General features: G+C 33.5%; 1 pseudogene; it reads left to right on the forward strand.

The window, feature by feature from the left end:
• The window catches only part of LOC131077348 (polyubiquitin-like), a 63,734-nt pseudogene that overhangs the window by 13,206 nt on the left and 32,394 nt on the right, over nt 1-18,134 (forward strand).

Consider the following 18,134-nt stretch of genomic DNA (forward strand, 5'->3'; position numbering starts at 1 on the left):
ATAGCTTTAGATGGCTATGCTACCTAGAATTTTTTTGCTTGGGATAATGGTAGTCCATTAGTTGCTCACATGCCTCCTACTCAATGGGATCCCACTCCCATTTCAACATCGAAAGCTTTTCCTAGGTTTACAGGAGAAGATTTTAACACACCCACAAAGCATTTGTAAGATGTAGCTTATTATTGTAGGGTACATACCATCACAAATAAAATTGTTTCTCTTAGACTTCTTGTAACTTCTTTCAAAGGAAAAAATCTTGCATGCCTATTTGATCATTCACATAAATACACTCAACAAAAAATTAAGCCCCATTTGAACATAAAAATAAGTATTAGCCATAGAAGGACTAATAAAAAAAGGTCATAGATCCTAAAGTCGACCATAAATTGGAGGAGGAGACCACTGGGGAAGGTTATGATCAGAGGATTGATGGAAAAGTTGATAAGATCACTAGTGGTGACGCCCCCAAAAATGAACAGGACAATCTTGGTGAGAAAACTCCCCCTTCAAATCCTCCCTCTGAGGGTTTGAAAGGATTTGTGGACACCATCGATTGGTTAATTAACAGTTACAAGAAAGTTGTGGAGTACAATAAGAAGCTGAGCCACAGGGTCCAAATTATGGAGACAATCAGTATTGGTGGAGGCAAATCTATGGCGGAATATGTTGAGGATTTGACTAAAACTTTTGCCAGAGCCAAAGAGATCAGAGATTCCTTCAACCCTAGGTTCAAACAAATTGAGAAGGACCTGACAGAGATAAAAACTAATGATAATGTTATGGATCAAAGAATGGCGGATATTGATAACAAATTCAACAAAATTGAAAAATGCCTGAAAAGTATTGCTGAACAAAGCTTTAGCATTCTAAAGGCCTTGGCCGACAATACCAAAATCCTCACCAACAAACTGGAGGACGAGAAGGATTCCCTGGAGCTATAACCAGACATTGAAGATATGGGAGAAGTGCAAGGACCTAGAACAAGAACCTGAGGCAAAAAGAAGGAGAAGAAGCCAAACAAGGATATGAAAGAACTCAAAGTTGTTGCAGCAAACTATGACCAGCTGGTCAATAAGGCGGTGAATCTTCTTAAGTCTTTATAGTTGTTGTTAATCTTTTGTCTTTTCTCTGGTTCTTCCGCTTTGCTGTCTCTTTCTTTTGATGTCCGTTCAGTTTACTGGCCTTTTTGCTAGTTGTTTTGTAAGTTGTTTCAAGCAGGTCTGGATGCTTTTTGATAAACTATTTTATGCTCCTATGTTAAAGGTTTCAAGTCCTTAAAACCTGTTTTTCATATTAATAAAAAAAAAAGGTCATAGATAATGCTCTTGTGCGCTTATACAACTCTTGACAATAGTATGTAATCAACAAAAACAAAAGCCTTTTTTGAAACGAACAATTGTTGTTAGTCATAGAATGATTAAAGTCATTCTTGACTAGAACATTTCTTTCCTAAAAAGAAAATCAATATAATGGCTAGAAAATTGAGTGAGTATGATGGTTTAGTGATAGATCAAGACAACTTCTAGGGGTAGAGGTATACCTCCTAGGTTGAGAAGGGCAACCTAGTGATAAGGCAAGGTGATATGATATTGTAGTAAAAAGTTTCACATTTTATAAGCATATAATACTCCTACTACAAAAATAACTATATTAGCTTATAAATTTTATAATATCCTTTCAATGTTTAATTACTATCTTAAGAAAAAAAAGTTAAAATTATCAATTAATTTTAGTCTGATATTTCTTATGAGCTCAAAATAATTTAGGTGTAATTACTAGTATGATCATTTTAGTTTTTCAAGCCAAGGGAACAAACCTTTCTCTTGTGTGTGCATTCATGAAAACCAAAGAGCCACTTACGAGAAAGCTATCATGTAAGGAAAAATGATATTAACTATTAATGCTCAATAAACTAAATATTAGATCTTGCAAATCACATGAGACCACCCTTAAAACTACTCTTAATCATTTTGCTTGAACCTCTAGAATTCCAAGTAATTTAATCTCTTATATATAAAATTAAGATTTAAAAAATTATATTCAAAATTTTTACATAAATGTTTTAAACATCTAATTTTTTTTTATCATAATGAAAAAGTATTCAAAACTGAAGGGATTAAACCCCATTGCCCCTAAATTATACTTCAAAATTGAATTAAATTGGGATAATGCAAATAACCCATAGGTGGACAAAATAATATCACAAGTTTACATGCCAAGAGTGACAATTCCAATAACACTAATCACACTGCTTACAAACATGCATAAACTCTTATTTTATTGTCTATCTTCACACATAGTCAATTCTCATAAGTAGCAAGTATGCAAGAGATAGATGACAAACTATGTGTGTTTCTTTCAAGAATGGTGCCACATTGTGAATGCCACAAAGATGATTTTAAAGAATTTTAAATAAACAACAAACAAAACCCATGAAGCAAATGAAGAGGGATATTAAGATAACCTTTAATAGAAGGCTTCTTGCTACTCTTTTAACAACTTTCATGGGAAATTATTGTTAGGGTTTCAAGCAGATCCGAAGCAAGCATGAACTAACAATTATATGTAGATTTAAATACAAAAGATAAAGGAATAAAACAAGACATAGATAACACAGAGATTTAACGTGGTTCACCCAGAATGGGTTACGTCCACCATACACAGCCGTCCAATCTTTCTTATTATCCAGCAAAAATAGTACATCAACCTTACAATGCCTTAAGCATCCCAGCCGCTTATAACATGCATTTTTAGGGCAAAAACAAAGTCAATTTTTTTAGGGTTTTTATTACAATGTCAGTTTTAATAAAAAAATACCCCAAAAAAATTTTCTCGGGGGCTCCCGCCCTGGAACCCCTACCCGGCCCCAGACCCCGATGAGGATACGTGTTGAGTGTACAATACTTTGCTGATCAGTCACCACATTTCAACAATCTCCCACTTGGAGACTAATTAGGCTCCACACCGAACAATCTCCCACTTGGAGACTGATACTACATGACACCACTGTACATGCAACATCCGCTGGATAAAACACTAGGACTCGACTGGTATAAATTCCACAATTATCAACAAAGAAGACCAACAGAAACTGATGAAGAAATCAGCTTCTCTTGTGGAACTGCCTTCGTGAACAGATCGGCAGGATTCTCACTTGTGTGAATCTTCTCAAGCCATAACTGACCCTCCTCCAAAACAGTCCAGATGAAGTGGTACCTGAGCTGAATGTGCTTTGTCCTTGAATGAAAAGTAGAGTTCTTCACAAGATGAATGGCACTCTGGCTATTAGTATACAATGGGCTATCCTCTTGTGTCTGACCCAATTCCTCCAGAAAACATTGCAACCAAATCATCTCCTTCCTGGCTTCTATAGCAGCAACATACTCAGCTTCAGTGGTTGAAAGTGCAACAACCTTTTGCAGCCTAGAAATCCAACTGACTGCAGTTCCCCCTATAGTAAAAACATACCCTGTAGTACTCCTCCATGAATCAATATCACCCGCCAGATCAGAGTCAACAAATCCACTCAGAGCAGCATTAGATCCTTTGAAACATAATGCCTTCGTAGTAGTTCCTTTCAAATACCGAAGAATCCATTTCACAGCATTCCAATGTTCCATACCCGGATTACTCATAAACCTACTCACAACTCCCACTGCATGTGCAATATTTGGCCTTGTGCATACCATTGCATACATTAGACTGCCAACAGCTGATGAATACGGGATGTTAGACATTTTATTAACCTCTTCCTATGCCTTTGGGCACATCTCCTTAGTCAATTTGAAATGACTAGCCAAAGGTGTACTAACCGCTTTTGCACCCTGCATGTTAAATCTTTTCAACACCTTCTTTATATACTCACTTTGGGACAAATTCAAGGTTCTATTTTTCCTGTCCCGTGTAATCCTCATACTGAGAATTTGCTTAGCTGCACCCAAATCCTTCATAGCAAATGACCTGGCTAATTTCTGTTTAAGATCATTTATATGTTGCATGCTAGATCCAGCAACAAGCATGTCATCAACATAAAGCAACAGGATAATATAACTGCCATTATCAAATCTCTTAAAATATACACAATGATCAGAATGACATCTATGATAACCATGTTCAGCCATGAAACTATCAAATTTTAAATACCATTGTCGGGGTGCTTGCTTTAGGCCATACAGACTTTTCTTCAACCTGCACACCAAGTTCTCCTTACCTTTGACCTCATATCCCTGTGGTTGCAACATGTAAATTTCCTCCTCCAAATCTCCATGGAGAAAAGTTGTTTTCACATCTAATTGTTCAAGATGTAAATTATCTGCAGCCACAACACTAAGTACAGTTCTAATTGAAGTCATTTTTACAACTAGAGAAAATATTTCATCATAATCTATACCCTTTTTATGTGCAAAACCTTTTACCACAAGTCTGGCCTTATATCTTTTCTGACCTCCTTCCTCCTCCTTCAGCCTATAAACCCATTTGTTAGGCAAAGATTTTTTTTCTGCAGGTAAAGGGACTATATCCCAAGTCTTATTTTTCATCAAGGAGTCCATCTCCTCTTTCATGCCTAGCTCCCACTATTGTTTGGCATCCACCTGCATTGCTTCTTGATATTCTTCTGGTTTACCAGAATCAGTTAATAATATAGAATACAAAGAAGGAGAAAATCTTTCAGGGGGTCTACTTGACCTTGTAGAACGTCTAACACTTGCAGGAGTTTGTGGGACATTCTATTGTTGCTGAGCATTAGGTACCTATGGCATTTCATTTTCAGGAATCTCATCCAACACCACATATTCTTGCTTGTCCTGTTCATGCTTCTTTTCCTGCATCTGTTCTTTATACATAACCTTCTCATTGAATATAACATCTCTACTTCTAATTATTTTCTTATTTTCAAAATCCCATAACCGATAGCCATATTCATCTATCCCATATCCAATGAAGGTACATTGTCTGAGATTTAACATCAAGTTTGGTTCTATTTTCTTTATCAACATGGACAAAAGCTTCGCAGCCAAAAGTTTTTAGAAAAGAATAATTTACCTTTTTACCAGTCCATGCCTCCTCTGGAATACCACCATCTAAAGGGGTTGAAGGTCCTCTATTTATCAAATAGACAACAGTATGTACAACATCTGCCCAAAAATGTAAGGGCAATCTAGCATGCAATCTCATGCTCCTCACACGTTCCATGATACTCCTATTCATTCTCTCTGACACACCATTTTCCTGTGGATTTCCTGGAACTGTCTTCTGCTTTCGAATCCCATTTAAGGAGCAGTAATCTTCAAATGCTTTGCTGCAATACTCACCTCCATTATCCGATCTGAGACACTTCAACTTTTTTCCTGTCTCATTCTCAACCAAAGCTTTCCATTTCTTAAAAGTTTCAAAAACATCTGATTTTTGTTTTAGGAAATATACCCATGTTTTTCTGGTTGAGTCATCAATAAAAATAACATAATAACAAGAGCCACCAAGAGATGATACCTGAGCCAGTCCCCATACATTTGAATGTACAAGCTTTAACTTCTCACTCTTCTTCTCTTTCGCAACCTTGAGAAATCTGACTCTTTTCTGTTTACCATAAACATAGTTTTCACATAACTCTAAATCAATCTTCTTTAGTCTTAGCAATAGATTTTTGGAGTGAAGGGTTTTCATCCCTTTCTCACTCATGTGCCCAAGCCTATGGTGCCACATTATCGAATCTGTTCTTGCAACATTTATTGTTGTTGTCCTTGTAGTAACTTTATCTATAGCAGCTAGGGTAGAGTAAGTGTTACCTGTACACAGATATAATGTGTCTACCTTCACACCTTTAGCTATTACTAATGATCCTTTAGCGACCTTCCACATACTGTCTGAGAGGGTAACTATGCAACCTTCACTGCCTAGTTGCCCTGTAGAAATTAAATTTCTTCTTAAATTAGGAACATGTCTTACCTCCTGCAGAAACCAGTCATTTCCATTCTACAACTTGATCTTTATCTTTCCTTTTCCAACAATTTGACAGGGCTCATCATCACCCAAATATACCTGTCCAAAATCACCTTGAACATAATCTAGAAAATATTTTCTATGGGGTGTAGCATGAAATGAAGCCCCAAAATCTATTATCCAGGAATCATTAACATTATCCAAACATAAGATTAAAGCATCTTGTAAAGTATTACTTGCAATATTAGCTTCCTTACTGTCATTTTCATTTTTGTCTCCTTCTTTGTTTTTCCGAGAGCAACAGTCTTTCTCTAGATGACCAGGCTTTCCTCAGTACCAGCAATCTTTCTTTCCTCTAGATTGAGAGCGTCCTTTCTTTGACTTCCCTTGTGACTTCTCATTCCAAGGGCCTTTTCCTCTTTCTTTTGATCTTCCTCTGTTCTCCACATTCAAAACACTACCCAATGATGTTGGAGTCTCACCTGTGCTTTTCCTTCGCATTTCCTCGCTTAGGATAACACCAACAATATCATCAAATACCAAAGTATTTTTACCAGAGACAAAGTTACTTATAGCCATAACCAAGCTATTCCAGCTTTCTAGCAAAGAACATAAAATCAAGAGAGCCCTAACCTCTTCTGCAAAGGTAATTTTTACTGAAGACAATTGACTAGTAATTGTATTAAATTCATTTAAGTGCTCCGCTACAGATCCGCCCTCACTCATTTTCAAATTAAACAAACGCTTCATAAGAAATACCTTATTCAAAGCCGAGGGTTTCTCATACAACTTAGCCAATGTTGCCATCAAATCTACAGTTGTTTTTGCTTATGTTATATTGAATGCTATAGACGGCACAAGGCACAATCGAATGGATCCCAGTGCCTTTCTATCTAAAATGTCCCACTCTTCATCTGACATTGTGGTCGGTTTCTTTGCCTTTCCTTCCAATGGCCGCCACAAATATTTTTGATACAGGTAATCCTCCATCTGCATTTTCCATAACTAATAATTCTGGCTGTTAAACTTTTCGACCTTGAATTTGGAATCCTCCATTGCTCCCACTCAAATCCAAATCTGAGAGTCCTGCCAATTTACAGAATACCTCGCTCTGATACCAATTGTTAGGGTTTCAAGCAGATCCGAAGCAAATATGAACTAACAATTATATGTAGATTTAAATACAAAAGATAAAGGAATAAAACAAGACACAGATAACACAGAGATTTAACGTGGTTCACCCAGAATGGGTTACGTCCACCATACACAGCCGTCCAATCTTTCTTATTATCCAGCAAAAATAGTACATCAACCTTACAATGCCTTAAGCATCCCAGCCCCTTATAACATGCATTTTTAGGGCAAAAACAAAGTCGACCTTTTTAGGGTTTTTATTACAATGTCAGTTTTCATGAAAAAAATACCCCCAAAAAAATTTCTCGGAGGCTCCCGCCCCCGAACCCCGATGAGGATACATGCTCAGTGTACAGTACTTTGCTAATCAGTCGCCACATTTCAACAATTATGACTGGAGGTCTTGGTGGCAAGGAAATTAGATATGGTGGTGATGAATATGCACAAGTAACATTTAAGCATAGATTGTATGGATTTCTTAATGTTATATTACAATAAGTTGAGTGTGTATATATAGAAGGGGATAGACATAATTATGGATGATATAATAGGGAAAAGATTGAGTGACAAAGAGAGATGTCTTATGAGTCATCATAAATTTGATTGCATGATAATATTGTAAGTCAATATTATGTGAGAGCGTATTTATGAAAGATTAATGTTGGTCAACCCTTTAAGTTGTTCTAAGAAATTAATAAACAACATGTGTAAGTAAAGCAAAATGTTGAGTCAAAATCCACTTCCATTTGTTGAATGGCTTTACACTCAATATAAACCACATTCATTGAGTGCACCAAATTTATATGCACTACCTTTAAAACCCTAACAAACTTAAAACTTTCCTATATAATTGTTCAATAGTAAAAAATAAACAACGTAAAATAAAATCTAATACTTGTATTTAGAAAGAAACACCAATAGACATGGTTATTCCTTCAAATCTTTGAAAAAACATGTCGGGGAATCAGTTGAAGCGAAACGCATGCAAGAGTAACTTTGAACATTTTCCCTTTGAAAGTTGTCCGCAATTGACCATCTAATATTCCAAATTTCAATGCATCCAAGAAAGTTCTGAGTTCGAATCCCGCCTTCTTCGAAACGACACAACCGCCAGTAGAAACTACGCGCTGGTTTACATGTTTCGTGCTACAAGGGAAATGAATTGTCTGAAGACAGACTATAAATAGGATTCTCGGTTCTTCCCTTCACACATTCTCAATTTGGATTTTGTTGAAATAGCTGAATAGATTTCAAAGTAGGACACTTAATTTTCCTGAATCCATCTATGGAAGGGCTTCAATTTGCAGGTTTAGTGTTGAAGAAAGGGAGTAATAATACATCATGCAGATATTTGTGAAGACATTGACAGGCAAGACCATGATAGATGTCATAATAGGTCCTATAATGTCATAAGACCCCTTAAGAGGACCTATTATGACATTATACCCCTTTGTAGGACCCGTTAAAAGGTATTATGTCATAATAGGACTAATAATGACATAATAAGATCTATGATGATGTAATAGGTCCTATTATGTCATCATAGGTCCTATTATGACATCATAGGTCATATTATATCATAAAACCCCTTACAAAGGCCTATTATGACTTTATACCCCTTACTAGGACTTGTTAAGGGGTATTATGTCATAATAGGTCCTATTATGACAAAATATGACCTATTATGACATAATAGGTCCTATTATGACAAAATATGACCTATTATGACATAATAGGTCCTATTATGTCACAATGCAACCTATTATGTCATAATAGTTCCCATTGTGACATAATAGGTCCTATTATGACAAAATACGACCTATTATGACATAATAGGTCCTATTATGACATAATAGGTCCTATTATGACATAATAGGTCCTATTATGACATAATAGGTCCTATTATGTCATAAGACCCTTAAGAGGATCTATTAAGACATTATACCTCTTACTAGGACCTATTATGACATAAGACCCCTTAGTAGGACCTATTATGACATATGTAGAGAAAGATAAGTTGGTTGGGAGAGAGAGATGGTACGCTAAGAGAGAGGTAGAGATGTATATATAGAGAAATATATAGGTAGGTAGGGGGTAAGGGGAGGTGTATAGAGATAGTGAAGATAAAGAGTAAAGAGTTAAGGATGTGAGAGAGAGGTAGAGACATAGTTTTAGATTTTGGGAGAGAGGGGACAAAGTGAGATAGAAAGGGAAAAAAAGACAAACAGAAATATGACTTATATATAAATTTTATATTTCATGTATATATAGCTTGTATTTTTTATTACAAAAATTTTAAAAAAAATTTAATTTTAATTTTTTTTATAAAGGAAACAGGATCCCGTTTTGTTTTTGAAACGGGATCCTGTTTTGTTTTTGAAACGGGATCCCGTTTCTTAGATCTAGGCTCGGGATCCTGAAGCTAAACGGGATCTGGTTTCAAATTTTGGCTCGGGATCTTGACATGAAACGGGATCCCGTTTCGTTTCTCATGCATTCCGTGAGATTTGCATTTTTTTTCTAAGTGTAAAACTTCCACACTAAGTGGACACATCTTTGTGCACTTACCCATATATATATATATATATATATATAGAGAGAGAGAGAGAGAGAGAGAGAGAGAGAGAGAGAGAGAGAGAGAGAGAGAGAGAGAGAGAGAGAGAGAGAGAGAGAGAGAGAGAGAGAGAGAGAGAGAGAGAGAGAGAGAGAGAGAGAGATTAATATTTAAAATTGCATCTATAACATTTAACAAAATCCTCTTCCATGATGTTATTTTAGATGACATACCCTATTATAGAGCTCCTATTCTGGTACAATTAAGAAGTAGATAAGCAAAGGTTTTTGAGACAAACTTTATAGAGCTTCCGCATAATTTGATCACTTTAACTAAAATAAAAATTATTTATCTTGTAGTCACACAAATCTGTCCAGCTTAATTAAATAAATATTCGCTATTTATTTGATTAAAAATCCACTAGCCATGAGTTAATTAAATAAATATTTAATTAATTCATCTCCAAACATTCTTCTATTAATTAAATAAATTATTCAATTTATTTTAATTAATTCATTAAACCAAATACAAATCAATTAAATAAATAAAATCTATTTATTTAATTAAAAATCCCTTTTTCCTCTTTTAAATAAATTAAATAAAACATTTATTTAAATCATTACCCCTCCCACTTGCATTTTCCTACAAATGCAACTTGCACACATTTATTGAAATAAATTAATTTTTATTTTAATAAAATCCTATTTTCCCTCACCCACCAAATCCACTTGCAAAATCTAATCTCCTTCTAGATTCTTCTAACCCCTTCCTAATTAGCCTAATCCATCCCCTAATTATTGTCACATTCCTAAGCAAAATGGAGTCACTTCTCAAAGACTCCAAAGTCTTTGAAAAGCATTTAATGCTTTGTGTGTTCAACAAATTAACCCCCAAAGTCTTCCAAGACCACTAATGGCTCTTACATGACCATTTATGGCTCTTACATAACCATTTATGGTTATTTCAAACTTGTCCCCCTAAACATTTATTGTTTTGACCATATTCATCCATTTCACATTTGCACAAGAGTTTATCCATTAGATAAAAGCTTTATTCTTTGAATAAAGATTTTATTCATTCAACCAATCTTGACTCTAAATCTCAAAGTCATATCAGGCATTTAATGCTTATTCTCTCCCCTCTCAACCTATCTCACATTGACACTTGTCATCCTGGGATTGGGTTGAAAGCCCTCACATGGATTTGAAATCATTCAATCCTGACCCTTGTTGAGATTGCTCAATCTCAACCATCCATTGCTCCATTTTTCCTATAAATAGAGCCCATTTCTTCATAATCCAGATCCTGAAAACATGTATGCATCTAAGCTATAGACATTTTAGAGAGCATTTTTAGCATAATCATCTAATACCTTGTTATTTTGGTTAAAATATATCATTTTAGTATCAATAGCATAGCATTAGCTTCTCATTTCATATTCAAAATTCAATATTACAATCTCAATCCTCCATAAGCATCCATAGTGCAAAAAGTTGCTGAGAGCTACACTATTTTGAAACTTGGAGAGGAGAGGAACAAGGGAGAAAGGAACCAAAACCATGCTAAGAGGCATTTGGAGATGCCTCATTATCTTTGCTTCTTTAGTTAGATACATTAGCATGCTTTTAGTATCTCTCTTGATATGCCTTTTTAGATTAGTTTTTGATTGACTAACACTAACAATCTAATGGTTTTGTGTCTTTTTGTGTTGTTGATCATTCACTAACCTTGTGCCATTTAGGAGGGCATCATATCTAATTACAAAATAATATTAACTCAATCTATAGTTAAATTGTCTTTGTGATTCCTTCTCTTCTAGTCCTGTTTAGGTGCAATTGTTGTACCTTCCATTACATTTATTGTGCGAGTCAAGGCTATAATGAAATGGAAACTCCATTGGCAAGTTTCTAAATTCTTCTATTAACATTAAGAATTACGCTAGCATACATTTGCACAAATATACATTGAAATAGATTTCTCAGAAGGCTAGTCAAAATATATTCATATGAAAAAAGATGCTAGGTACTTATTGTTTCAAACTCTAGACTATGTTAATGTTTCATTCAACTGTCATTGATGTTTTCAATAAGGACACTCTTCTTCTTCTTGTCCAAGAATGCACAAATTTGTTTCTAAGAAATCTTCTGAAATTCTTTCCATTAATGCAACTTGGTGGAAAGGGGCCCCTCCCCCTCAACATGTAAATGTTTAGATGTGTGAGGTACAAATTTAAGCTACTTCAACTCTAGATCCAAGGACGTGTCTCCCATCTCAAGGATGATATGCCTTTTATGCACCCTTGTGTACCCAAGGCTTCTTTGTTAATGGAGTTGGATGATATTCTATTTGAAGAGAGGGTTCTAGAATACGCTCCCACAAAATCTATAAAGAAAGTTGGAAAATTAGAGCTTGGGGTACATTTCCAAATTAAAAATCCGATGGTATTGGATTATGTAACTTCACAAGTAATTGTTGAAGGTCAAGTCTATGTTCCATGAAAGTGCATTAGGTTAGTTGAAATATATGAAGAAATTACCCATGAACCTTTAGTCTTCAAATTTGAATTGATAGCTAACCTAACCCATTCATTGCCTATTTTTTAAAATATCTAGGGTATCTTTTGCATTCCTATACATTATTTTCAATATTTTTATAATCTATTGCATGATAGTAAGATATGAAGAATGCTATAATAATTATAATCAAGATAAATAGATCTATATGTCGAGTATATTTGATATTATTTGTAGCGACTGTAGTAATTACTGACAATAATTTATTGCAAATAAAGCACTCCAATTAATTCAGGGAAAAATAAATAAACGAAGAGGCTTTGTTAATATTTCTCATTATTTAATAAAAGTAATTAGGTTCTATTTGGATTCCTTTCAAGTATATGTGTCATTCCCCTTTAGTTTTCAAATAGTCTAGATCTCTTCAAATTGCATATTTCATTTTTTTAAAACTCGGACCTTTAAATATATACTTGCAACGATTTTCAATTACAATAGGCAATTTTTTCAATCATTTGCTAAAGGAGACATATTATAAGAAAAATCCAAGCTGTTATTTGTGATGTATGTCGTAACTACTGGAAACTATTAACATCGACATCAAGCTCTCCAATAACATTGGGACAAAGAAAACATACAATGAATTGTCAATATTTCTCATTCATTAATATATGTAATAGGTTTAAGGTGGATATTTTCCATATTCTATGTTGTTCCCTTCTAATCTTTTACAAATTTCAAATTTATGTATTCTAAAAAGAGTTAGATTTTGAGATATACAGTTGTGGGAATTTTAAGCTATACGAAAAGATCTCGGTTGAAGGAAGATTACACTAGAAGTGCTACAGATCATATGGGTAAACACTTGCTAAAAAATATCCTTCATAAAGAACCATGAAAGACTACAAGACTACTTCTCAAGCCATGTATTTACATCTTTGATTTTAGTTCTTAAGTTTTAAACTGCAACACAAATTTGCAGGAACTCATTTCTTTGTAAAACAATAACTTTGATTTGAAAAGATTAAAATGCCACTAAAACATGCAACCCATAACAAGATTGATGAAGATAAACTTTCATATTGAATGTGTTTGGTATCATTTGCTGCGTCTGTAGTTACAACTGACAATCATTTACTAAAATAATATTTTGGGTCTTAGTTACTTACTGAGAAAATCACAATGCAAAATTTCAGTGAGCATGAATGGACCCATGCAATTTTAGATTGGGCATCATTTTTTAAAAACACGGTTCTGATTTTTCCTTTTTCTCATGATGTGTATTGTAGTAATCTTCATTCTTCCTCCTCTTAGCAGCTACCTGATCAGGGCGAATTTTGTCATCTACCAAGATATAAACTCCAGGAGACCAAGTATTTGCTCTACAAAGGATTTGCGTCATATGTTCGATGACTCTAAGCCAAACAAAGTCGATCTTGTTCTGCTTCGGTGTGCAAAGGCAGTGAAGGTAGTGCAATGCCGCTTTCATTACTTTTTTGTCCGCTTTAAAGTTCCTCAACAACCAAAAATGATCCAATGGTTCAAGAGGTTGCAATTGTCTTGCACACTTCTACGCAAATGTAAACCGTCGATATTTAAAGTCATCAGATACATCTCATATAAGAGACGCTTTTGGCGTAATAATATTTTAAAATTCAATTTAAAATGAAGAGTATTTAAAAAAAATGTATTTTTAACAATTTAAATTTGAAAAAGAGGTGGAAGAATAATTATTTTTAGGCTTGAGATATTTAAATTTAGAAAATTTTCATTCATTGTTATTAATAGGAATAAAATTATTAAGAATGTGAAAATAATGTAAATTAATGGTTTTTAAGATCATAAATATTTATTTTTTAAAATTTAATTTTTTTTTAATGTTTGTTAAAAACTTGTTTCTTGTATTTAGGAGTATTTTAAATGACTGATATTTTTTCACCTAGCATAATAGTTTTTAAAAATAAGATAAATTTATAATATATCTTTTTTATTGATAAAATAGGAATTTTTAGCTTGGTTTGAGTCATTTGAAGTCACAAATGGGGATCTCATTGCCAACATGAATATGTGCTCATTAGTTTAGTAGAGGTGCAAAGCTTGCAAGAATATTGGCCTAATGAGGGTTTGGAAAACAAAGACATGAGCATGAAGGCCAAAAGCTTTAACACAAAGATTCAAGTTTTTGAGCATGCAATACTCAAGATCACAATGGCTTAGTGAAGGTTTGAACCTTAATGGTTAGCTACAACAACAATGTCACAGTTCAAATATGTAAACATAAACACAAAATCCCCCAAAAAATTAAAAATAAGAAAAGATCATCCCAAGCACATCATCCAGAAGCTGAAGGGAGGTAAAGTGTAATTTGGGGTGTGACATAATCCATTTCTTAACCCCTATAATGCAAGAAGCCTAATAGGATTAGGTGTCTTATGCTAGACATCTTCTAGGGAAAATCCTTCAAGATTGTTGCCATTAAAGATTCTCTACATGAAAAATGAAGGTCTAGTCTCCAAGATGAGATCCAAACCCTAAGATTGACTTGATTTACTAATTAAATTATATTAATTAAAAAACTACTGTATTGATTAAGTCTTCAACTTAATAATTGGTTCTAATCCTACAACTATTAAATATTTAATATAATTGACATGAAGCACTTCTAATTTTCAAACAATTTGATTTTAAATTCTCAAGAAAATGTTAAACTTCTTTGTTTCAATAATTATCGCACCACTGATTAAATTTGGCACTATATGAGTAGTAACCTTACCAAAAGATCTTAACCATCTAACAACTTAAGTTTTACAAAATTAATTTAGATCAATTCTTTGTCCCTTAAGGATGAACAATTTCGAAGCATATTTTAAACCCTTCCTTTCCAATATTTCATTAATCCATCCTTACAAAAAATTCTAAATAAACATTGAATTTTCAAAATTATTTAAATAATGATAAACAAATAAATTTTTCAATATATAAGATTCATTTTCCATCACTAATTGAATAGCACATAAAATTAATTATGGTTTGAAAAATGAGATAATAATGAAAATGAAAATAATAATTTAAATTAACCATTACACCTATTATTACTTAATGTGGTACTATTATTTGGTTTGAATGTTGTTATAATCCAACCATAGAGATAAAATTCTTATTCTTTCCAAAACTTACAAGATATTTATTCTACTTAAATACTTTCATAGATAATAAATTAAAATAAAACCTCATCATGAATAAAGATTTATTTTGATATTAGCGAAAGAAATATGAAGATAGTAAGAAAATAATATTGTATTCATTGCATACTTCTAAACCAAAACAAGAATATGAATCTAAATATTTCATTTGAACAAGTATGTATTACGATATATTTAAACAAACTTATTTCTCTTTCATCAACAACCAAAAATTAATCCAAGACTATGATACAACAAGTCATATGCTAATATATAATTAATACAACATGAGTGAATGCAATAATACTTCATTTATATAAACCGCATTAAAAAAATATGTTTAATACAATAAATTTTTACATCATAGAATCATCCGCTACAACTTGAATCACTCATTTACAATAAATTTTATAGTTGTTACACAACCCTTTTTAGTAACTTAGACAAGAGAGAAATGGCTCTAATCTCCCAATAAATTAAATCACTCGAGCAATCTCTTTAATTATGCATGTCAATCATAGTTTGCTATTTTTTTTTGCACTTAGGTCTCTTAAGAGACATTGTCAAAAACTAGTCTAAAATGATCATGTGATATATAGGGTATGAATAGAAGCCTTCCCTATCATTAATCTATCTATGCCCAAATGTGTTGGCACACTCATTTTGGCTTCATGATGCACATAACACAAAATATGCTTCTTGCCACATTTGTATTTCTCTCAACTTATACTTTTTACAAGAATACATTTGATGTTGGCAGGGTCAAATGGTGTTGAGTTGACTAGGAAATGTAGAGGGATCTATATGAAACATTTATTGGTGTCATGACTTATGAGAATTAATTTGTCATTGTTTGGTAAATTTTTCTCTTAAGGCTCTTAAAAGATTTACTTGGAATAGTGTAGTTTGGAAGGACCAACTAACCTAGGGAGCATGTTACGAGACTTTTTCCCATGGAAATAAATTGTAATAAATATAATTAAATAAATATAATTATGAACATTATTATAGTTATGAAAGGGTGTGATTTTTGGTAACCATCTCGTGACATTATATAAACCCATGAATTAATAAATAAGGATACACAAAGGGAGAAAATAATAGAAGAAAAAGAGATTGAAAGAAACAAAAGCAAGAGGATAGTTACGGTCTAGTGGCTGTGCATTGGGAATTGGAGAAGGGGCATACATTGTGTGTCCAACTCAAGGTACAACATACACCTGGGAGTGTCCTGGCTAGGGCTGTGTTTATTTCATGTTGTGAAGGCATGTGGGGTTCTGTGTAGGAACCGTGTCCTCCTAGAGTGCTTCGTTGAACTAGCGGCTCAAGTCAATCAACTTAAGAAGGAATCTATAGAACGAAGCAAACAAAAAGAGATGTCAATCTCAGGAAGCAAGAAAAGTTCTCGATCAACACGACATCAAAACAAAAGAAATGAAAAACATAGAACAAAAAGTAAATGACGACGAGAATCATCCGAAGAGAGTGACACTTCCGAATCAAGCAATTCTAACACTTCTGAATCAGGATCCTCAGAAAACACATTTAGCAAACAAACACAACGAGAATTAGATAATTTTGCCCGTAAATTCAAGCTACCTAAATATAGTGGTGACATTGGTACAAGAGAGGAAGCAGAGCAGTGGTTGACTAACCTAGAAAGATATTTTGACTTACAAAACACAAGTATCTATGCTAGAACAAATATCACCACCTACCAATTGAAAAGTAGTGCATTAAATTGGTGGCAAGATACAGTTAGATCTTTAAAGCTATGAACTGATAGAACAAAATGGTCACAATTTAAACAATTATTTCAACAGAAATATCTTTCCAATTACTTTTTACAAGAAAAGAAGAATGAATTTTTTGAATTAAAACAAAGGCTATAAACTATAAGTGAATATAAACAAAAATTTGAAAGACTTAATAGATTTGTACCATTCATCGAAGGACATGATCATGTTGTTAGATATATTAATGGTTTAAGATATGAATACCAAGCTCAAGTATGGTGCGGCAAGCCAGTATCAGTAGATGAAGCTGCACAAATTGAAGAAAAATTTGAAAATTATCATCAAATTTCAAGACAAAAAAGAGAAAATTGCAAAAGAAATAGGGAAGGATCATATAAGGAAACATTCAAAAAAGGAAGACACTATTCCAACCAAAATACAGTTCAGTTTAGATCCATCAATATGTCCCATTTCAACAAAGACCACAAGACATCATCAAGAAGTCAATGTTGGGCTTGTGGCGAGAATCATCTTCAGCGAAATTGTCCTCGAATGCACCCTTATTGTGGGAAATGTGGCAAGAACCACCGTAAAAATGATCATTCATGCAAACCCCAACAACACCAAAATAAAGATAATAAATTTTTCACCCCTTCCAACATGAAGATTTATGCAACTATAGATACCGGTACAGTACATTACCAACCTTCTTTAATTGAAATTAAATGTTCTATAAATAATCATCCCATTGTTTTTCTTGTTGATTTAGGAAGTAGTCATAACTTTATTTATCCTAGGGTTGTAGCACAACTAACAATTGCATCTAAATCAATAGAACCTTTAGATGGTAGAATAGTTAGACAAACAGGCGCAATTATTGAAAATTTAAAAGTTGAATTAGACAAGCTTGTAACATATGATCATTTTCACATATTAAATCTAGGTATGTATGATGCTATTATAGGTATGAGTTGGTTGGAGAAAATCAATTCTTTCCTAGGTTGTTAAAACAAACAGGTTATGCTAAACTCTAACATGCGGATATGCCATATTTTACAGGGGGAGAAAAGACCTC

This window comes from Cryptomeria japonica, chromosome 4 (genome assembly GCF_030272615.1).
Source record: "Cryptomeria japonica chromosome 4, Sugi_1.0, whole genome shotgun sequence".
Lineage (NCBI taxonomy): Eukaryota > Viridiplantae > Streptophyta > Pinopsida > Cupressales > Cupressaceae > Cryptomeria > Cryptomeria japonica.